Consider the following 24,049-nt stretch of genomic DNA (forward strand, 5'->3'; position numbering starts at 1 on the left):
CTTGCCCAGGGTCTTACAGCTAGCTGGCGTCTGAGGCCAGATTGAACCCAGGTTTCCCTGACTCTGGGCTTGTCCGTCCTTTTTAGCGTCCAGCCTAACATTCAAAGACTTCAGACTCTACTTCCAACCCATCTTTTTCCAAATAAATAAATCTTTCTTGATATGCCTAACTTTGCCCCTTTATCTCTTCCTTTGCTGGGAGAGTCATCACAGAAATAAAGAATGCTTTTAAAGGTGAAGAAGAAAAATAAAATCGGCAAAAATCAGTCGACCTACTGAAAAAGTCTGAAAACAAATGCCACAGCCCTAAGAACTAGCAGTCCTGTGCCCATTGCCAGGGCTCTCTGCTACCCTCCTCTTCTCTGCCCTGGGGGTGCCTTCCAGGGGAGCTCAACCCCCATCTCCCCAAGAGCCTTTCTTCTAATGACCCCCCCTTGAGAGAAGGGGCCGTTGGGTCTTTCTGTACCCGGTGAGGGATGCCCCGGCACCCCCTGAAGCGCCTCGGAGCGGGTAGGGGCCCCCTGGGCCGGGTCAGGGCGGCCGCAGACGGGCACACAGCCGGTGCCACGTGTCTGCGCGGCATTGGAAGTCGGGGCCCCCCGGCCCCCGGCGCCCCCCGGCTGTCCCCTCGGGCTGAGAGGAGGGGCGGCAACGTAATCGGGGTTTCAAGAACACGTGTGCTGGCTGGCACAAGTCGGCGGAGTCAGTCGGTGCCTAATGGGTGCGGGCTGGCTGGTGCCGTCAGGCCGGACGCGGGAGAGTGGGCGCCCGGTAAGTGGCGGCGGGGCGCGGGCAGCCCCCTCCCCTCCCCTCCCCCTCCCCTCCCCCCCCCGCGCGGGGCGGCGGCCGCGGAGGCTCCCGGGCGGGCGGAGGAAGTGGAAGGGCCGAGGCGCGGCGGCGGCGGCCGGGATCGCGGGGGGCGCATGCGCCCTGAGGCGGGCGGGCGGGGGCGGCGGCGCGCGGAGGGGGAGGGGGAGGCAGCCGGGGGGCGGGGGCGGGCAGGGCGGTGCGTGGGGTTTCCCGAGGCTGCGGGCAGGGGCCCCCGCCGCGCCCATCGCCGATGGCTGGAGGCATCTGAGGGGCGGACGGAGGCGGCGGGAGCGGCGGGAGCCAGGCCGGGCGCGAGCGGGCGGAGCGGGCGGAGCGCAGCGCAGCGGAGCGGCGGCAGGGCCGGGGCAGCGGGGCGAGCCGGGCGGAGCAGCGGCGGCCGCGGACCCGCCGCCCACCCTCGCCGGCCCGCGGGAGCCCGGCCCCGGCGGCGGGAGCAGCAGGCCCAGGCCCCGCGGCGGCGGCCGGACCCCGCGCCCACAGCAGGCCCGGGCCGTGGCTGAGCGGCCCCGCAGGTGAGCGCCCCTCCCCCGCCCCGCACCCCGCTTTGTCTCCGGCACAGCCCCCCGGGCCCCGCCGCCCCGGCCCCGCCGCCGCTCCTGGGCCCCGGCATCCCGGGCTCCATGTTTCCTCCCTGCGCCCTCCCCTCCTCCCCTCCCCGCCCTCCGCCTCATTTTCCTCCCTTCCTGCCCCCAACATCCTCCCCCTCCCCAGCCCCCTGAAACTGCCGCCCTCGCCGGAGCCTTGTGGGGTTCACACTTGCATCTGGCTAGAGCTGGAGTTTGGCTTTCGGTGTAAAAATATACACACCCAGGGGGAAAATCCCGGCTCTCCCCCATCTCCCTGCCGCCTTAAAAAATGGGTGGGTTTGTGCCGGGGGCTGTGGGGGAAAAGAGGAGAATCGGGAGGGTTTGTTCATGGAGGGTCGGGAGAGGCGGACTGTGGTGGGGCTCCTTTCTTCAGCCTGATTCCACCTAAACTCTGAAATGGGGAGTGAATCATGTTTTCTAATGGTGAACAAAAAGAGAAGAGGGATGGAAGACCGATCCCAAGAGGAGAGTTAAAGGGATTTTCAAGAATTCTGTTGTGTGTAATGCAATAGTGGAGATGAATCCAAGAGGGGGGATAGGGGCTGTTGGCAAACTGTCTCAGAAAAAGAAGCCCCTAGATTTGGGATGAAATTGCTGTTTACTGAAGGGGGGAAATGACTGTATTTTATCAGAAAGCATGCTGAAAGGACTTGGTACCATATGTATTTCTGTGAATTTCTTCCTTCTGCATCTGGTAGGGTGGTGCATTTTTTTTTTGGATGCATGTAACTGGAATATGTAAGATCATGGAGGATGTGTGCCAGAACAGAGTAAGGGAGCAAGTCTCCATGGAAATCAGTGCTAGAATATGGAGTTAAAAATACCCAAACAGCTATTGTGAAAAGTTCAAGATTCTTTTTAGAAAGTGAGATTCTACTAATTTTAAGCTAGTAAACAAAGGAATAGGGAGCAGTAAATACTTTGGAATATGAAAAGAATAATAGAGTTTCTTTGACAGACCTTATCTTCTCTCCACCTCTTTTTTTTTGGATTTTTTTTTTAAATCGAGGTTATTTCAGGATGCCAATTTGTCACTTGTACGGGATTCGTAGATATTTTAGCAGATGTGGCTTTAAAATTTTTGTAACAAAATCACTCAGGACACAAACAAGTTAAAAATGCATTTTTCCTTTGCCATTGACTTCCACATTACAATTTTAGGTTCTGAATGCATATTTAAAGAAGAGAGGAAGAATAAAATGAGGAAGCTGAGAATCTAGTTAAATCTTTTTTGTAAGACAGCTGACTAAAATGAGGGAGGGGATTTAAAACAGAAACAAAGAACTGGGATGAGGCAGGAAATAACATTTTATAGCAGTAAAATGAAACCTCATGAAAAATTATCCCACATCTTTAGGTTTTTCTGCTCTACAGCTGATTCAGAATGCAATTTTATCTTGGGAGGTGTGAGATTGAAAATGACAGAACTCAACCACTTGGAAAGGGTTTAGCTCTCCTTCTCCATGCTAATGAAAGGATGCCAGGGTTAGTCTGGGGGGCTGTTTGGCTGCTCAGTGCCGAAGATCGCCTCGGCGGTGTGGATGGGGAGAGTCCCCCGCACCCTTGCTGTGAATGAATGGGGCCTTCTGTGCCTGGGCCCAATAGCTGCAACAAGATGGCGTTCCCACCAAGGCTGGAGCTTTCTCTTTTTCAGAAAGCTCCCTCCTCATCCCAGCTTTACGAAATTACACGATGGGCTTTTTGTTTGTATTTTGCATTTGTTAGTTTTCATTTGCATTATTTGAGGAGACTTCAAAAGAGGGAGAGAAGGGAAGTGACTCAAGAGACTAGGTTTCTTCCTATTTTTTGAAGGGCTTCTCTTCAAACTGAAGACTTAAGTGGGAGGAGTAAATAGTTCAATTGAAAATTCCACCTAGATGGTATGGTAACTAGAGCAGCTGATGAAGCAAATTTTTTACCTCTTGCTATATATTATTGAGGTTTTTTCCTTTATATAATTAATACGTGATTATTTTGTTCATATTAGCTCTTAACATTTTATCTGAACTTTAGCATACTTGAATTTATTAATAATATAAAAACAGATGTATTTCCATCTGATCTACTTGTTGCTAGGTCTTTGTTGCTCATCTTTTGGGAAACAAAAACCTTAAAATTGTGGTTGAGCTAACGTATATAGTTTATATACATTTTATATGCATAACATATAGTGTATAGTTTTCATTTAGTGAAGGAAAATAGTAATTGTTTATATTTTGCTTTGCAAAGGGAAGTGGGAACAGTCATGATTTAAATAGTGTATCATACATTTTCTGTAGAAGTAATGTACATTATTGATAGTTTGGAGGAGTTAGTACTCTTTGTGTATTTTAAATTTGTTAGACACAGCTTGGAATTCAGCATTGGGTAACAAAGCCATATTGTTTATCAACTTTATTATTAAAGTAACTGATCATAGTTTTGAATATTTTTGTAATTATGAAATGTCCGGGTTGACCCCTACTGTCTGATATTTATTCTCTTTATTTTTCATTGCTTGTGTGATAGAGTAAGTTCTGACATGGGTGGATGAGAACAGTCCCTTGTTTAAGAAGAAGTGTTTAGAGTGCAACTTATTAAAGGCTTGGTATGTACAGAGCTGGAGGATGCCATTTCAGGGGTGGGACAGGAATCTCTAAGATGAACTGATTTTTTTAGTGAATTTTTGTGGGGGGTGGACTTCAGGTTAAAACTAAAGCGCTAGCATTTTGTGTGCTGACGGGAATGAAATTAGTTGAAATAGAGCTGGGCTATATTGCTCCAAAGGACAGAATCAGGCCAGTGGGTGGGAAGCTCCCGGTAACTAGATTTTGACTCAGTAAAAGAATTTTCCAATAATTGGAGAGTTGCCTAAGTAAAATGGGGGCTCTTTGTGCTGGGGACCAGTAAGCAAGAGCCTTCAAACTTTGGCTCCCCCTTGCTCAGGGGGTAGAGCTTTGGGCAAGATCTTGTAGTGGAGCATCTCTAATATTCTCTCTGAAACTCGGAAATCTTGCACTTCTACTACAGAGATTCTTGAATTAGACAAAGTATTGAACTGGATCTCTGGTGCCAAATTCAAATAGAAATGGATCCCTGCAGCTGCATGTTGTTTTACATTCTGTATCATATTTTTGTTTTGTTAAATATTTTCCCAATTACATTTTAATCTGGTTCTGGCCAGACTTGGGCATTTGAGACAGGTTCTGTCCACTGTGATCAAGCTCTCTTCTTGCCAAGGTGATTGTGATTCTAGTTACACAGGAATTCTTTAAAGATAAGATTTTGGAAAGGCAAGGCAAAGTAGCATTTTATCTTCATGACTAAAACCACTCCATTTATCTTTGCTCACTAGTACCAGTTCATAGGTTAGTGTGTGGCATATTGTCTCTGAAGTCCAATACCCAGTGTTAGAATTTCATGGACATTTTGCTGGAATCAAGTCACTGCTTTTTTTGTAAGGAAATTGGTAGTGATCCTTCAGTCTAAGATTTGAAGAATTGGCATTTTCTTGTCTGGTTGATTATTGTGTCATTTCAGTCATGCTTGACTCTTCGTCACCCCATTTGGGGTTTTCTTGGCAAAAGATCCTGGGTTGGTTTGCCATTTCTTTCTTCAGATCATTTTCCAGATGAGGAAACTGAGGTAAACAATGAAATTGACTTGCCCATACAACTAGTATCTTAGTCTGGATTTGAACTCTCAGATCTTCCTGACTCCAGACCCCATGCTCTATCCACTGTGCCACCTAGCTGCTCTCTTCTGTTACCTATTTAGCAAACTGTAGGTGTTTATGCTAGTGAAGTATGAACTGTGACAGGTCTACCAACCTGGAAAGGCTGTATGTCTCTCATCTAAGGACCATGCCTTGCCAAGTTTGGAGGCTCATCGCCAAAAGGTTAGCTTCCAGTGAATTTTGGAGGGACAGTCTATTCAGATAAAGAGAGATTATGAGCTGCTTTAGTGTACACTGATGAAAATTATGGATCCTTGAAGGAGGTATCCCTGTTTGTGCAGTGACTGCATTTACAACTCTCTTCTCATGATCATAAATTTTTGCTGAATTGCAAGTCTGAGCCTGTATGATAAATTCACATTGTTCATATTACAATGGTCCCATAGCACCATGCTTTGCATACAGTAGATATTTAATGTTTTTATATTTTTCTTCTGAATTTAGAGATTGTTAGGAAAAGTTTATAGCTTTTCAAACATTATTTGTAAAGTTAGACATTTTCAAAGTGTTATTATTTTCACTTAGTCTATTGGGTATTATTTTCCCTTGGAAAAATCTATCTCCAAAATATCTCATAAAGTGAGCTCATATCTGTCTGAATTATCTAATTAGATTGACTTTTTCAGACAGTATATATCTTAATGAGTAGAACTAACATTTAGTTATTATAGTTATTGGTATTTTATATTCATCTTCAAATAATTGTGGGGTTTTTTTTCCCCCTTCCCTGATAAGCTTGGCTCACATTGTCCTCTAAATTGGATTAAATTCTTACTGACAGTGGACTCTTAGCTTTTCAGCTTTAGTGGATTGGTAACTGATATTCCTAGTATTAATATCTAGGCTTGACCATATGGCATATTCCATAGTATTTTAAATTTTGACAGGACTAAAAGCAAAAATCCTATGGTCTTATAACTGAATTAGTTGTAGACAACACCTTATCTTTGGACTTTTTACGTTTAGAAAAACTGGTCTTGTTTCTTTATTATTGCTTCAAGTAGCTAGATATAGGGCACTGACAGAAAATGTGAAATATGCTGGTGATGAATTATCAGGTGTTTGTATCAGTGATTCTAAGTTAGAAAAAGGTCATGCCAAACCTTGACCAGAACGGGAATTCACATCTTGCTGGTTTTGAAAATCATTGAAATCAAAATCTCTGAAATCTTCACATTAACTGTTTTTGGACAAGGAATAGGATTTAAAAGTTGAGTTATGCTACTAAAACCTCATTTTAGAGATGTAGGCAATTTGTAGAGTTGACCAGTGGATTAGTAGACTATTAAAAGCTTTTTTTAAAAGCTTCGAGCTAGCCTGTAAGCAGTGTCTCCACCATTAGGTGCCATGGTGATTAGTGGAAATGATGCTAGGTATTTCCTGATGGAATAATAGTAAACATGATTTGGAAAAAAAAAAGTCAAGGTACCTAATTTTTTTTTTAAGCTGCTGACTTGTTTGTAGAATTCTATTGATTTAAAAGACAAAATCAAGTTTCTCTGAGGCATTATTGAATAGGTTATACATCTGAAACTGCCTTATCATTGATAAAGGGTTATTTTGTCTTAAAAATGATTTAGTTCAAGTTGAGGGAAGCGAAGAATATAAAATATTCAGCATCCCAAACCTAGAATACTCAGAGTTGTAAAATTTTTGATATCATGTTGTATCTTGCTTACATTGTGTTCTGTTTTCTTTGACATATGCATGTGTGTTTTCCTAACTTTGTCCTGGCATGTCTGGCAAAAGAATAGGGTGACCATAAAATATGCCTGCTAGGTATAACAAAAATTATCTGAGTGGTAATTCTACTACAACTTTCAGTTTTAGAGAAAGTAGAAAAATTTGTTCTAATTTCATAAAAATAGCAGTGCTAGTATGTCACCTTTGTTTGGACATCTGTCATATAGCAGATGATTAATTGAAAACTTTTTAAAAAATTCTTCATAATTAGATTGATTCAGCATATGTGAGTCTATATGTGCACCTTTCTTCTGTATCAGTCTCTTTGTTGTTGAAATAATGAAATTGGATTAGATGGTCTAAAGACTCATTTCATATGTAAGGTCATGTGATTTCCACTTCCACAACCCAAGGTTTATCCATCATTACTTCTTCCTCCTCATTTCTTTCTGCAGTTGTTAAATGCTCACTTATCTAGGTTCTTTATTGAGTCTTTAAATTGAGCATTTTCCATTATTATATTTGTGTCACATAAGGATTAAGCAAAAGACAGTGTCATTCACTAAAATAGGAAAGACATTGGCAGATGCTGGATGGGTGAATGAAAATTGTGTCCCACTATACAGTCTTAAAAAATGTTTTAGGTGGAAATTGCCCAATCCAAATGTAGTCTTAATTGAAAATCAAAACCAAACCGTTTTAAGGGATTCCTGTTAATAGCAGCATACCTCATTTTAAGAAAAGCTTCCTGAATTACAGCAAACTACCCTAAAATAGTGTTACAGTTGTGGTCCATTAAATGTTAACTCCCTTAGACTCTAACTACTCTTCTTTTTAGAGATGAGGAACTGATAAATTTAAGCTGAGGTGTTAAGAGAAATGAAAGCAAAGCAGCCTTAAAATTATATTTCAGATCAGTAGGAACATAGGGCTCATTTGCAGGAGAAAATGCTTATAATGAATTAAACCTGTATTTTAAAAACTCAACAATATACACATTGAAACTTTTCATAAAATAGTATTCATATTTTATTTTGAAAGTGAGGAAGAGAATGGAAAGTATTTTTTAAAAAATTTTAATTTTCCTATTCTAGCGTAAAAGTGAGTTCCCTGTGTTTGGGGGAGAAAACTCTTAACATTTTTTTTTCTTACTATAGAAAGAATGCCTACAGAAAGTATTCCTTCTATTACCCTAACCTCCCATTTTTCCAGAAATTTTGAAAGCATGGGGGAAAGAACATTTTTGAGGGGTTGGAGGGGAAGGGGAAGAATAATATATAGAGGGATTGAAATTTTGAGGTTAGTTTTTTAAGTAAAACTTAACACACTATCTCATATCTGAGTCTTTGCTTAGGAAAATAAAAAGATGTCATGTGTTGTGTACCACTTTGATTTCAGTGTGGTTTCACATTTCCCAGTTCATCCTTCTAAACATAATGCTCCATATGATTCCTTTTTTCTAAATTGAGAAACTCATGCTGAGGTTCAGTGGCATAGCGGTAGTAGCATACACATTCTATGGGAAAAGTGAAAGATTGATGGCCAGAAGAACTGGGCTTGGTGGCAGCTTTTCCTGTTATCACTAAATGTGGGACCTAGGGCCCATTGCTGTTCTCTGGGCCTTGGTTTCCTTTGCTGTAAAATGAGGAAATAAGCTTTTTGAGGGCAGGGACTATTTTTTGTTGTCAAGTCAACAAATCTTTATTTGATGCCAAGTGCTGGTGAGACAATAGTTTTATTTGCTTTTTTTTTTTTTAATGTGTTCCTGCTCTCAAGGAGTTTGCGGGTCTAATGGGGAAAACCTGGCAACAATTTTATACACACAAGATACACCTCAGAGGTGACCCAGAAAAAATGTCTAGTAAAGTTTTGACCGAGATTTGGAGAAAGCCAGGGTATTCTGGAGTCATGGGGGAGTGAGTGCTTGATAAATGCTTGTTGGGTTACAGTGTTCTGGACCAAGGGTTCTTGACCTGGGGAATAATAGGTTGATAATTTCTGTTTCAGTAGAACTTGTTTAATATTTTAATTTAAATAGTAGGTTGGTAATTTCTGTATCAGAACCTGTTTCTTTTGTAATCCATTGTGTTGTTTTGTTTTGTTTTTAACATTCTGAGGTGGAGTCCATAGACCTCACCTGACTGAAAAAAAAAATGGGGTTTTTGATACAAAGAAGATTAAGAACTCTTAATCAAGGCGGTAGCTAGATGGAGTCAAGAGGACTTGAGTTCAAATGCGGCCTCCGTAACTTAATGCTAACTGAAGGGCCCATTACCTTGCCAAAAAAAAAAAACTCTTCATCAAGATGATTGCAAAGATACCTTCTAGTTCCAAATCTTATTATCCTGTTAGTGACTATTGGGAGGACATGCATCTAATAAGTGACTAACCAGGATCAGAGCTTCTAACTGGTAGGGTACAGTTTTTTCCCATCCATTCTAGACTGCCTGATAAAGTTATGACATTTACTATAACTTATTTTAAAATATAATTTATTTCTACAGCAACTACAAATTTGTCAATTTAATTTACTGTTTTGTTATAAATATAACTGTAAACTATTTGACAATTTAAGCTAGACCTTAACTTCCATTTTCCACATTCTATTCAGGCTCCTCTGTCCTTGGCCTTTTGAGCAATCAGAGCAGTAAGTTCCTCGTTTCTGAACTCTAGCAGAAGTATGAACTCTAGCAGAAGTATCAGAAACCAGGCCAGTGGCCCGCTACACTTCCAAGTGCTGACCAAACCAGGTTAAGATTCAATTAGGAAAATCTAACAAACTAAACAAAAATAAAATATAATGTTACTTTGTAAAACTAAATTAATATCCTTTTGTCTACTTTATTGGCCCCTGCTTCTATTTGAATTGTTCACCTCTGTTCTATAGGAATAAAAGGATAATCAGCCATTGGTGGTCTTTGCTTTCCTTTCAGGTGTGCCCTTCAAAATGATCAGAAATCTTAGGTGGAAATCCTCTGGTAAAGGATAGTGAAAATGACAGAAGCAAAGCATTACTTTCGCTTTCTCCTTTGAGAGGTGTGGGATGTTGCTAGTTTTTATTGTAGAGAAATTCTGATGATTTGAGTCACTTTTACATAAGACTGATTGACTTAGGTAGGTTCTGTCACAAGTCTCTCTATACATTAGTTATCACTTTTTCTAGTCATATGATCACCCATCTTTTCAGGTTACCATTTTTGTGAGAATTTTTTTTGGTAGAGGAAGATTCCCAAACCCTGAGTGAACACTATGCCGCCGCCACGCCCCCCACAACAAGGATTTATGAGAGATTATGAACAAGGAGGGGGAGATGGGGGGGTGGGTATTGGCCTCTCTCGTTTATAACTTAACTTTATTTCTGGCATATCCCTGCCTTGGCTGGGACTAGAGGTCTGCCCCTCCTGCATTTCTTCTCCTAACTTCTGATTTCACCGGGAAAGAGTGAGTAAGACGTCCAGTATGAGAAGGCATGGATGACCCTATGGTCCACCTCTTCTTACCTTAAGTTTTCCAACAAATTCATCCCTCTTCCTGACAAAGGACCCCACCATACCTGGCCTCACAACCTTGGAATTGTCTTCGATCCTTCACTCCCTACCCTACATATCAAGGACCAAATCATGTTGCTTCTACTTCAGGACATTTGCTATATAATTTTTGAGTCTGATTTTTTGACTAAGATAGATTTGCTAGTTCTTTGATTATGAAATTCTATATTAATAGGTAACTATTATGCGAGCTGCCATTAGAAGGTTGAATCATGTAGTAATGATAGCTAACATTTACATAACACTTTGAAGATTCACAAAACACTTGATATCTCATTTGACACAGGGCTACCTTATGAGGTAGATACTGTTATTATCCCCATTTTACTAATGGAGCAGGCAGAAAATTAAAGTGATTTGGCCACCAAAAACACAACTAGTAGTAACTGTCTTAGGCAAAATTTTTAACTATGATTTTCTGGACTCTAAGCCCCCCCCCCTTTTTTATCGGAGGGTTTCATTGTCAAATAAGCTACAGTTACAATGGTATAGTTAAATTTTTGGTGGGTTTTTAAAATCGATATTTGCTGGCATATAAATCATTTATGTCTAAAATGCTTTATTTCAGCTTCTGATCTATGAGCTCATTCTTATTTGTATGGCTACTTTATCTCTTAAAATAAGTTTATAACTAATCAAAATGATCTGACTTTATATACTATCTTCCACATTCATAGGCCTCCACCTCTGTGAACAAGTGGCATAGATAACTTCTCTTATCTCTTGCTTTGAGCCAAACTTGCTCACTGTAATTTCATAGCATTCAGTTTTGATTTTTTTGTTTGATTTTTCTTTCCATTCACATTGTTGTACTCCCAATAAGCATTGTTTTTCCAGATTCTGCTTACTTCATTTCTCGCCAGCTCATATATCTTAATGCTCTCTTCTAGTCATCGTGTTGTTTCTTACTGTAACATTCTGTCAGTCTTGTATCACAATTTTAGACATTCTCCACTTGATGACCATTGTCTTTCTTTCTAATTCTTCCTACTGTTATTAAAAGTGCATCTGTAAACATATTGGTGAATATGAGACTTTTTTTTTATTTGTTATTAACTTCCTTGGGTTATATACCTAGTAATGAAATAGAGACCTTTAGTCATCTCCTTCCTATAACTCCAAAATGATTGAATCAATTCATAGCTCCATTCAGCCTTAGTGTGCCCATCTTGCCAGTGGCTATACTTGTTTTATCATGATAGCTAATTTGCTAGGTGCATGATGATACATGCATTTTACTTATTAGTGATTAGAAATATTTCTTTTCAAATTGTAATTAATACTAAAAGAATTGAAAACATAACTTCATTTCATATCTTTTGACTTGTATTGAGAAATAGCTTTTGTTCTTATGTATTCTGTTAGTTTTCTGTATATTGGACCCTTATCAGAAATTTTGAGGCTGCTAGGTGGCTGGAGTTCTGGAAGATCTGAGTTCAAATTTAGCCTCAGATACTCACTAGCCATGTGATCCTGTGCAAGTCACTTCACCCTTGTTTGCCTTAATGCACTGAAGAAGGAAATAGCAACCACTCCAGTATATTTTCCAAGAAAACTTCATAGAAAGTAAAGCATGTCATGGTTCACAGGATCATGAAGAGTCAAGACAAGAATGAGTAAGAACAACAAATCAGAGATTTTGGTAGATTTTTCCTATTCAACAATTCCTTTCTTATCATAGTTGAATTAATTTTGTTCATGTAAAAGCATTTCATTTGAATGTAATTGAAATGGCCTATTTTGTCTTTTTGTAATTATTTATCCCTTTTTTGGATAAGAATTCATGGCCTTGGGGCAGGTAGACTGTAGATAGAGCAAAATTTGGACTCTGACACTTGACACTCACTAGCTTTGTGATCCTGGGCAAATCACTTAACCTTGATTTCCTTAAAAAAAAATTCATTGCCCTGGCCATAACTATAAAAGAAATATGATATTTTCTAATTTTTTTTAATGATATGTCCCTTAAAATCCAGGTCACACAACTACTTGAATGACTACCTTCCATTGCCACTGTGTAATGTTGATCCATAGGTACTTCTATGGATTACATGAAACCTTAAAACATTGTAGGACCTATTGGAAAATATTGATAATCATTCAAAGGAGTTTAACCTGACCATCCATATGGAAAAGATTAAATGAATGAAGAATGTTATTTCCCTGATTTTACATTCCTTTGAATAAACAGCCCATAGAGCTCACCCATCAGTTTGCATATCTAGGACAAATAATACAGGCAGTACATGGAGGACAAACAGGATAGTTAGACCATGCATTGGGCTGAGAGTTGGACATGTGGAGAGAAGTGGACTTCAGGAATTTGTAATTTGTTGTCCCAAAGCCTTTCATGAAGTTGAAGGCACATCTTTTTAATACCAATCTCTGTTGGTATTGCCCTGTGGCATTGAATTCAGTGGCTTCCAAAGAATTGGAAAATGAGGATCATACAGAGAGCAGTAGCAGAGTGGCACATGGGAGATGCAGGCAAGCTACAGCCCCCCCAAAAAAATCAGTGAGATAATCTGAAGTGAGAAGTGTCATTAAGGATTTGTTTGATTAGAAGAGAAAGTGAGGTATCCACACAGTAAGAATGTAAGATAAAATGGACAGTTGGTATACTTCCTGAAGACCTCTCTCCAGCCAATTCTGTGGTTGAGCATGGACAATGCTGGGTGGGTTGTTATTTGCTAATAACATGATATTAAAATGTTATCTCCAAAGATTAAAAGTTGGCTTAGCAGAAGTGATAGACATGTCGATTGTAGAAATAACAAAGCCTAACAATTTATAGAGTGTAAATTAGGATTGTTAATATGATTGGGAAAAATGGAAATCAGTTCAAGCCTAGATGAAAGTAAGTGTCAGTTGTAGGGATTGGACTCTTCACAGCCTGTTAGAAAGGTTTCTTGAATAGGAAGCTGCTCCCTCTACACTGTGTCACTTACACTTCCACCCCTCATCCCTTACATCCTTCCCAATGAAAATTTGAACTCCCCCCAGGAAATAAACAGGAAGTAAGCCTTTATATCCAGGGCCAGGCTTCCTCCCCAACCAGTCAGTCTCTCTTTTGTATTGTCTTTTCTCACTGGAATGTAATCTCTCTCTTCTAGGATTTGTATCACTCGAAAATGTTTAATAAATGCTTTATCTAATAAGGTTAGAAATTGCCAACAGCTCATGGCCCAGAGAATGAAAAGAGTACACTGCTTGTGAATGTGACTCTTGATACTAACATAAGCTGCAGTATAAGTTATTTGTGGAAAACACCAGAGAAATAATGAGGTAGAGTATGTGTGTGTGTGGGGGGGGGTGTTCCTGCCTTTGAGTCAGGACAACCTGGGTTCAAGATCCGTCTTACACAAAACTTAGTTGTGTGATATTGTGTGAGCTCAGCTTGTTGTTGCCCCAGGGAGCTTTGTCCTTCCATAGGACAATGAGCTGCTGCTCTGTTGATGGAAGGTATTTACATACCAAGAGTTCTCTAAACCAATGTTCTCATTAGACCTCAGAACAAGATGGGTGATGGGATAAATTGGAAAGAACCCTGAATTTAGAGTTGGGAGTGTGTTCACATCCCATTGCCAGAAAATTGGCAAATCCCTTACCATCTCCTTTACCTTGCTCAGTGTGTAAGATGAGAATAATAACCTGTCTTACAGGGTTATAGGAAGGATGTCATGAGAACCTTAAAGTACTCCATAAACTTGTTAACACAGCTAGGTTGGTGCAGTGGATAGCGTACCAGGCCTGGAGTCAGGAAGACTCCTTACTGAGTTCAAATCTGGCCTCAGACCCTTCCTATCTTGTGGGACCCTAAGCAGGTCACTTCACTGTTTGCCTTAGTTTCCTCATCTGTAAAATGAGCTGAAGGAAATGGCAAACTAACTACTCCAGTGTCTTTGCAGTCACAAAGGATTGAACATGACTGAGAATGACTGAAAAACAACAGATACGTACAAGGTAAATTTGGGGAGGAGACTACAAGGGGAAAATCCTTGTGAAAATTGTTAGCTTTAGAGTTGGACTTTGTAGGAGAGACTAGAATGAGGAGGCATAGCATTCCAGGCAGTAAGGTAGAAAATGGAATGCCCCAGACATCTCGGAAAGGCAAAAGGTTCAGTGCGGCAGTTTGGCTGAAACTGTAAGCAACCTGCAAAGATGAATTAGAACTAGGAGTCTCTGAAATTTCTTGAGTTAATACATCAACTTCATCTACCCATAAAAGTGACGTATTACACTAATAGTCCCCTCCTTTGCAAAGAAAAAAGGAAGTTCATTTTTTTTTTCTTTAAGGAAAAGTTTGATTAGAATCATATGGGATTCAGTTTGAAATTGGTTCATTTGCATTGCTTTAGTCATTGTGTATATTTTCAGTGTCCCTTCATTCAGCTAAGTTTTACCCTGTCTTCTGAATTCTTCTTTCTTTTTTAGACCCAACAACATTCCATTACATTCATGTACCATTCCCCAGTCAGTGGGTTTGTCTCCATTTCTGTGCTACCACAAAATGTGCTTCTATGAATATTTTGTTATGTTTAAGACCTTTCTTTCTGTCTTTGACCTCCTTGGGCATATTCCTAGCAGTGGGACTTCAATTTAGTCACTTTCTTAGCATAGTTACTTTTAGACTACAATGGTTGAACCATAACCACTTGTAACATTGATTATTCCTTTCATGCAGCCAGGAGAGGGGGCATTCTTTCTTTCCTCTCTGCCCCATTGGAGTGCCAGGAAGCCTTTGTGTATCAAGTGCCAGTTTTCCCCCCAGCTTTCTTCCTAAAGCCCTGTTCTTACTACTTTTGGAAGAAATCCCAGAATCATTGGTATATTCAGACCTGAGAATTATCTACCTTGAGATAGAAGCCTTAAAGTAGGGCAGGCCTCCTCCTCATCCTACACACAGCTATTCCCACTGCTTGGATGAACAAGGAGTTTTAATTTCTCCAGTAAGATGGAGGACCTCTAGCTCGTATCATCTGCCCCACCACTCCTATCCAAAGGACTTTTAGGCCTTGCTGTCTGCCCTGCCACCCTGTCCTCCAAACCTCTGGGCATTACTATGTGAATGGCTAATAGATCCCTAAAGACCCTTGCTTTGCCATCTGCTCTACTGCTCATTCCCTTAGGACTTGTGGGCCTTTCCAACCACACTGCAGCAGAACTGTCTTGCATGTTTTGTCTCCCCTTAGAGTGTGAGCTCTTGAACAGGGGCTCTCATTTTTCTGTTTGCATCCCCAGTGTTCTAACATAGCACATGGCAAGCTTTTAATGTTTGTGTTTTTCATTCATCAATCATTTGCCAAGTAAAGCAGTATTTTTTATGATATTATTAATAATCTTAAGTATTCTGCTTATTAGTGATATGGAACAAACCTTCTTATATTAACAAGATTTTTATTGATACTTATAAAAATATTGCTCTGATTTTCCCCTTTTCTTTCCCCTTTTTCCACTCTCATTATTCCTTTTAAAAAAGAATTTTGAGAGGGAAGGAGGAAGGGGAACCAGAATTTAAAAAATCTACCTTTTGAAAAAATTCTATTATATTGTCCTACACCTGTGAACACCACCCCACAATCTCTGCAAAGGAGGGAGTAGGGGAGAATAAACAAGTCTTCTTGTATCTCTTTGGGGAGCCAAACTTGTTCTTTATACTTTTCTCAGCAATAAGTTTTGATTGTTTTGTGATGGTTCTTTCCATTTACATTGTTGCAGTTTAATAACTTACAGTTCTTTTGAGAACTGCATGTTCTTAACTTTTGACTACTTGTCCATTGGAAAATAGCTTTTGGTCTGACATATTTGTGTTTCTGATTTATCTTGGCTATCAGCCCTTTATCAGAAACATTTTATGCAAAGATTTTTTTCATCTAGTACCACTGACTTTTGTTACTGTAAAAATTTTTCAATCTCATGTAATTGAAATTATCTTTTATCCTTCAGGATTGCCTCTTGTTACCTGTTTGTTTAGGACTTTCCCTCCTTCATGTAGCTGAGAAAAGTACCTATTCTGATTCAGTTCATATTTCCATTTGGAATATACTGTGCTGTATGGTGTAAGATGTTAGTATATCTAATTTCTGCCAAACTACTTTCTAGTATACTGGCCAAATTAAAATCTGCATCTGACTTAATGGCTCCTTTTTGACTCTTAGGATATTTAAAGCCTTTTACAGTTAAGCTGAGTTTTGAAGGTAACTGAGGATCCTAAAATGGAAAGTTACAGTAGCCAACAGCAACACTGATGTATAATATGAAGTCATTTTTTTTAACATCCTAAATGAAAAGAATAATGCAAGATCCTGGGCTACATTGCCTCATAAAACAGCGAGAAGTGGATGGAAAAATCATCCAGCTATGAAAAATCAATCCCAAGGATATTTGTCGATGAAATTGGAAAGATAATAACATAAGAAAGATGGAGAAAATCTATGGGGGGGGTCGTTTTTTTCAAGGCGGTGAGGTTAAATTACTTACCTAAGGGCTCACAACCAGGTAATTATTAAATGTCTGAAGTTGGATTTGAACTCAGATCCTCCTGATTCCAGGGTTGGTGCTCTATCCACTGTGCCACCTAGCTGCCCCAAATCTTTTTGTTATCATGAACCCTGAAGCCCATCTTTTATCATAGTCCCAGCAGTGCTGAAAGAGAAAATTGAAATAGAAAATAACAGAACTGAGAGCTGCCAGAATGGACTAAGTATTCATAGAGGAGACAATTTTGAAAGTATTAAAGGATCAGTTATCAAGGTATATGAAGAAGAATATAAACACATCTAGGAGGAAGGGGAGATTGCAGACCCTACTCATTAAAAAAGGATAACTAGGGGACATCTATATAAACTTTTTCTGGGAATATCTACACACATACATCAAGGGCATCCTGGAGGAGGATTAGCAAAGGAACCAGGGAGAGCTTTTAGTAGCAATATCCCCACATTAGCATCTTTTTGGAAGGTTACTGAGCCTGAACTTGAAAACTCCCAGTGAAGACTCCCTACAAAATTTCTTCTGAGGCAATTTATAATCTGCATAATATATTCCTTAGGGCATTGAGAGATTAAGTGACTTGCATGCCTAGGGTTGCAGCCTTATAGACCCAGTAGGAGTTGAATAACTCCATGACTGACTATCCATTCTACTGCTCTAACACATAGACCACATCTCAGTATCACAAAGTTGGTGAAAAGTTTTAGATGAGACCAGTTTCTATGGTTCTTATTGTTTGACCTTTTTATTTTTTAGCATTTGAATTGTTACAAATGAATGAAAATACATTTGTTAAGCCCTTTTTAAAATGTGCTACGTTCTTGGTGAGAAGAATTCAGTCAAGATTTCTTAAGGAGACAAGTTTTGAGTCCAACCTGTTTGAATCCAACCTGTTCTCCACTTGGGTGGGCCTTATATTTCATTACAGGCAAGTGGGCATTTTACTTATTGGTTAGTTTTTGTTTTGTTTGCCTAATACTTGTCTACTCATTGTTGATAAAAGGCAGTGGGGGCTTATTTTTAAGCTTTTCAATTTAAATAAAATGATCATTAAATTATATATTATAAGGTTATCATAATAGGTGGCATTGCCAAAATGGAAAATGAACCCCCTTCTCTAACTTAGTCATATTGTGGAAAACAACATGATTTAATTTCACAGAATCAGTGAATCTTAGTGAAAACAGACCATCTACTCAAAGCCTCTCATTTTATAGGTGAGAAAGTCGGGTGCATTTATGGAGTGCCTTCTGTATACCTGGTCCTGTACTAGACTCTAAGGATACAGAGGCTGACATCATTTCTGAGTGACCCTGGGGAGGTTTGATTCAGTTTCCTTATCTGTCAAATGAGCTGGGGAAGGAAATGGCAACTCTCTCCAGTATCTTTGCCAAGAAAAACTCAAATGGTGTCATGAAAACTTAGACCCAACTGAGCAACAACAGCAAGACTACATGCAGCCCACATTCTAATAGAGGGTGACCAAAAAAGGGAGAGTTGTGTTCTGGGAGCCCTAGAGCAATGTATTTTCGTAACCTCTTGAGAAATAATGGTGGGGGGATGGCACAGATTTCTGGGGTAGTTAGACTTGAAGCATAATGTAGGGCTAGCTGGAAGTAGTCCTTTCTTTCTGCAAATTTATACTCACTGACCATCAGTTGAAGCCCAGTACTAAATGTTGTGCTATGATTGCACAATGAGATAGAAAAAGCAGGCATGCCCTGCAAGTTACGAAATTGGTTAAACTCTCCTTGGTTTTTCTCACTTAATAATTCAAGCTATTGTAATATAGTTAATAGCTAATAATAACTCAAGCTATTGTATTTATTATAAACTAAAACTTTGTTTCTGTACCTTACTTTACAGTTTTCAAACATCTTTCATATGTTTTGATTCTCATGAATATATGGTACAGGGTCTGAGTACAATCCCTTTTTATTGGTGAGATAGTAGAGGGCCCAAAAGGATGAGCTAACTAACTAGTAAGAGTCAAATCAGGATTAGAATCTGGTTTCCTGTTTCTTTCATCTGTGACAGCTTTAGACTTAATGATCTCTAAGAGACCTGTAGTTCTTAAATTCTGTAGCTATAATTTATTTTATTTTATTTTTAGATTTTTGCTAGGCAATACGGTTAAGTGGCTTGCCCAAAGCCACACAGTTAGGTAATTATTAAGTGTCTGAGACCGGATTTGAACCCAGGCACTCCTGACTCCAGGGCCGGTGCTTTATCCACTGCGCCACCTAGCTGCCCCCTGTAGCTATAATTTGACTCGGGACCAGAGCCTTGATTTATAATTAGTGTTCTTTTAGTTTTTTTATTTTCCAGCTATAGCATAGGTATTTTTTAAAACAAAGCTATTATTATAAACTTAAGTCAGCAAAGCCTACAGATCTAACCCAGAATAAAACTGTTATACTGAATCTTTAACCTTTAACCAATCTATTAGATGCATACTTTTCTTAACCAGTTAGGAATAGAAATGATGTACTACTTCTGAAACTTTACCTGATTCCTCCTCAAAATCTCCCCCTCATTATTGCTATATATTCACTGTATCTTACGTGTGTGTGTGTGTGTGTGTGTGTGTGTGTGTTTATAAATGGGAACTCCTTTGAGGGCAAGAATTATTTTGCTTTTTATTTCTCAAATGTCTTAACAGGGAATATCCCTTAGTAAATGCTAATTAATTGGTCTGTGGGGGAGAGGGAATGAGGAAGGGAGAGGAGTAAATATTTTCTTTTTTTCCACTTACAAAGCAAAGATAGTTCATCTTTTTGTAAGATTTTGAAATTCACATTTTTTTACCTTCCTCCCCCTCTCCATGACACTGAGTAATCTGATATCCATTATACATGTACAATCATATTTAACATATTTCCATATTGTGAAAGAATCAGAATTAAAGGAAAGAAAAAAGCATTAAATAAAAGTGAAGATGGTATGCTTTGGTTTTTATTCAGACTACACACAAGTTTTTTTCCTCTGGTTGTAGATGACATTTTCTGTCATAAGTCTTTTAGAATTGACCTTGATCGTTGAACTGCTGAAAAGAGGATATAAGTCTATCACAGTTTATCATCACACAATTCAACATTCATGTTTATTTTTTTGATTTTTATTTAAAGTTTTTGTAAGGCAATGGGGTTAAGTGACTTGCCCAAGGCCACACAGGTAATTGTTAAGTGTCCGAGTCCAGATTTGAACCAACTACTCCTGACTCCAGGGCTGGTGCTCTATCCACTGTGCCACCTAGCCACTCTGCAACATTCATTTTTAAATAAGATTTTAAGTTTTGAATTTTTTCTCCCTCCCATCCATCCCCCCTTCCCAAGATGGCAAGCTATCTGATATAGGTTATACATGTGCAGTTATGTAATCACATTTCCACATTAGTGGTGTTCCACATTAGTTGTGTTGTGAAAGAAGAAACAGAACAAAAGGGAAAAACTATAAAAAATAATATACTTGAGTCTACATTCAGACTCCATAGTTCTTGCTCTGGACATGGATAGCTTTTTCCATCGAATCTTTTGGAATTGTCCTGAATTATTGCATTGCTGAGAGATTCATTGTAGTTGATCATCTCATGATGTTGCTGCTAATGTGTGTAGTTTCTCCTGATTCTGTACACTTCATTCAGCTTCAATTCATGTAAATCTTTATAGAATTTTCTGAAATCTGCCTGCTCATCATTTCTTATAGCACAGTAATATTCCATTCAATTCATATATCTCAATTTGTTCAGCCATTCCTCAGTTGATAGACATTCTCTCAATTTCTTTTTTTCAATTCTTTCAACTTCTAATTCTTTGTCACCACAAAAAGAACTGCTATTAATATTTTTATATATGTAAGTCATTTTCTCTCTTTTATAATCTCTTTGGGATACAGACCTAGTAGTTGGTATTGCTGAAATTTGACTGCTCTTTGGACATTATTCGAGATTGCTCTCCAGAATAGTTGAATCTGTTTACAACTCCGCCAACATTGCATCAGTGTTCCAATTTTCCCACATCGTCTCTAGCATTTTTGATTGGTCTTAAAGCTCTGTTTTTGAACTGTCCAGAATTCTCAGTGCAGGTTCCTATAGTTAGTTTCAAAAGCAATCTCCCCTTGGACATCCTGAGTGTCCTCTTGATTGTATTGATCCTTTTATAGCACCCTCAAGAGAGTTATCTTTAAACAGTCTGGGCAGTTGTATACGCCGTTGCCTCTCATACACACCTGACCTTTTTCTGTGATTCACTCTTACATCTCCAAAATGCTACTATATATTTCCATTTAAATATTCTGCTTTAAATTCATTCTGAAATGGGAACCCTCCCCCCACCAAAAAACCTGCTCCTTCTTCTGACTTCCCTATTTCTGTTGATGATGACACTGATCTTGCTCCTCACCCCCCACCCCCTTCCAGTAGTTTGTGAGTTCTTTATTTCACAACTTTTCTCTACTTGTTTAAAGTACTCAGCAGTCCCTTTTAGTCTGTTCCTCTTATTTTTCTTCCATTTAGTGACTAAATTTTCATACATAAACTCTTGAACCAAATCTGAATGGTGGGATTATGTCCAATTCAGCCTACTTGTACGCCTCTAGTCCTTAGTTAAACTGCTGATGAGCCATATTTCTTCTTTCTTCCCCTTCTCCCCATTTCACTGTTAGTTGATCCAAATTTAGCAAAAAGGGGGTTAGTCCTCACAAATCAAGGAGATGTTTTGTTTTCTGTTTTGCTTATGGATTAACTCTTGTTAAGGAAAAAGGCTACTGGACTTTAAAGTCAGAACATTGAGGTTTTAGTTTTGACTCAATATTGGGCCCATCATTTAACTTGAAAGCATTATTTTGCTGATCTATAAAATGAAGATTCGAATATCTGTACTACAAGATTATTGAGGAAAGTATGTTTCCTAACTTGGACATCAAAGATAAATGTTGATTGGCTTATTTGAAGACTTAATAGGTTTAACTACCTCATTAACTTTTACTTTTTCAAAAAGAATTTTTCATTATAAATTTAATACTCAACAAATTCCAGTAAATATCCAAAATATAATTAAGGCAGGGAGGTAGTACAATGTCTTAGAATGGTGTGAAGATTCCAGAAGTCAAGGCCTACCTCAAATAATTAGCTGGGTGACCTTGAGTAATTATGAAGATAATAATGGCAGTTACCTCACTCCAAGAAGTTGGGAGGAATCAGAGAGATAACTGGGCAGTGCTTTGCAAAGCACCATAGAAACTCTAGCTTTTGTTGCTAACTATTCTGAGTTGAATCCCATTTAAAATTATGAAACCTTAATGGTATATGTTTAATTTTCAAAATGTCTATTTTAACACACTGTTATGAAAATTTATTTGAGTGGTCACCTTCTGGGAACCCTTTGTTGACTCATAAAGTTTTATTCTTATGGAGGAAAATTCTTGCCTTATTAAGAGAAGCTAGGATATTTCATAGAACTGTTGAATTTTTAGAACTAGAAAGAACAAATCTTAGAAGTCATTAGTCTAGCTCCCATCTGAAAATAGCAATCCTTTTTAAAATTTAAACTTACTTTTTATACATAACAAAAATCTATTTTCTTTCCTTCCCAGCTCCCTAATTCCCAGTTTTTAAAAGAAAAGAAAAACAAATCTCCCATAACAGTCATGCATACTCAAGCAAAACAAATTCCTGCTTTGGTCCTGTCCAGAAAGGAGATATCTCATTTTGCAGCTTGAATCTTTCCAAAATTGTTTGTCTTTACAAGTGTTGTTAATTGGATCCATTCTCTGCCCTGCTTCTCTCCCCGCCCCCCTTCTTTTTACTTCATCCTGCATTTGTTTAAATCTTAGCCATCCTTTCCACAGCACTGCTGACAGACAATTGAAGCTCCCACAGGGATGAGGCTTCTTGAGGCAGTTCATTCTGTTTTCTGAAAAAGCTCTTAATTTTTCAGGAAGTTTTTCCATAATTTTTGCTTTTCGTGTCCCAAGTCTACTCTGGAGCCAACTGAACAAGTCTAGTCCATTCACCATTTGATTTATTTACCGCTTCTCTAAGGACTACAGTTATCTTTTCTCTCTTCCTCAACATCAGGCTTGTCTTCTTCCTGTGTCCATGTGGCTGCTGCCCCTGCCTTGTTATGGACACCACTGACCCAGTGCACAGCAGGCCCTTCAGCAGCACTTAGGGCTCTTCTACTGGTACAGTGTTCTAGCCATTTCTCCCTGGCTTGGATGGGCAGCCTGCTTTTTTTTTTCTTTTAAACTCAGGCAAGATTTCAGATTTCATCAATAATTTACCAAGCACTTATTAAGTGATTACTGTGTTCCAGGCACTATGCCCAAAAAGAGGCAACCCTGGGCCCAGATGTCCACCTCGGTTTCCTTCTGTGTAAAGTGGAGATAACACCCTCTGCCTCCCAGGTTGAAGATCAATATTTGTAAAGTTCTCAGGGGGCAGTTGGCATACAGTTGGTGTTTAATGAGTCCTTTGTTTCCTTTTTTTTTCCCTTCCCTCCTGCTAAGGACAGGGCCCCCCCCCCCACCTTCCTGGAACTGTTGTTTAATGGGACAGAGAACTGGGATGAGAAAATGAGACCTTGGAGTGATTAAGACTTTGTATCTACTTTGATACCCTCTCAAAGTCTTACCTATCTTCCAGCTTTATAGTATTCATCAGTATGCTAATATTATACTGGTATTAGTTCAGTACTAGAGCATTGGTTTTTTACTTATAAGAAGACTATCTCTTCAAATCATTGATTTTTAAAAATGGACCAAGACATAACCTTCCCCATGCTCCAGATTAACAGTGATCCATTCACTGTTCTGAGCATTATGTTTTCCCCATTAGATTATGAGCTCTTTCAGAGCAAGCATTGCATTTTATAATAAACATTTATTGACTGATTTTCATGGTTAGACATGGTCCTATCTCAGTTGCTATATTTTTAAGCCTTTTGAATCCTCTACAATATTAAATCATAATCATTAAATACATATTAGTTTTTTTAAATTGTACTAGGATGATCTTACCTTTCAGTTATAATTGACGTGATAATATTTATTATAGATTCCTCAAAAGCACACTTGTTTATATCTTCCATTAAAAAAAACTCCACAAAGAGTTTGCCACAGGTTGACCATGCATAGTGTATATATTATTAGACAGCTTTCACCTGGTGAATAAAAGCTATTCATAGAAAATGGAA

At 39.1% G+C, this 24,049-nt stretch overlaps 1 protein-coding gene across 2 annotated transcripts in view; it reads left to right on the forward strand.

Annotated features, from left to right (window-relative positions):
• The first annotated feature begins 751 nt into the window (after window positions 1-751).
• GNB1 (G protein subunit beta 1) overlaps window positions 752-24,049 on the forward strand; it is a 108,480-nt gene continuing 85,182 nt past the window's right edge. The window contains exon 1 of one of the 2 annotated variants that reach the window (XM_074218711.1): window positions 752-771. The gene's annotated coding sequence lies outside the window, so the exon portion shown is untranslated. Of the gene's footprint in view, window positions 772-1,231; window positions 1,344-24,049 lie in introns of those variants that run through there. The other variant, XM_074218710.1, reaches the window with a different exon arrangement.

Source organism: Macrotis lagotis, chromosome 1, assembly GCF_037893015.1.
Source record: "Macrotis lagotis isolate mMagLag1 chromosome 1, bilby.v1.9.chrom.fasta, whole genome shotgun sequence".
Taxonomy (NCBI): Eukaryota; Metazoa; Chordata; class Mammalia; order Peramelemorphia; family Peramelidae; genus Macrotis; species Macrotis lagotis.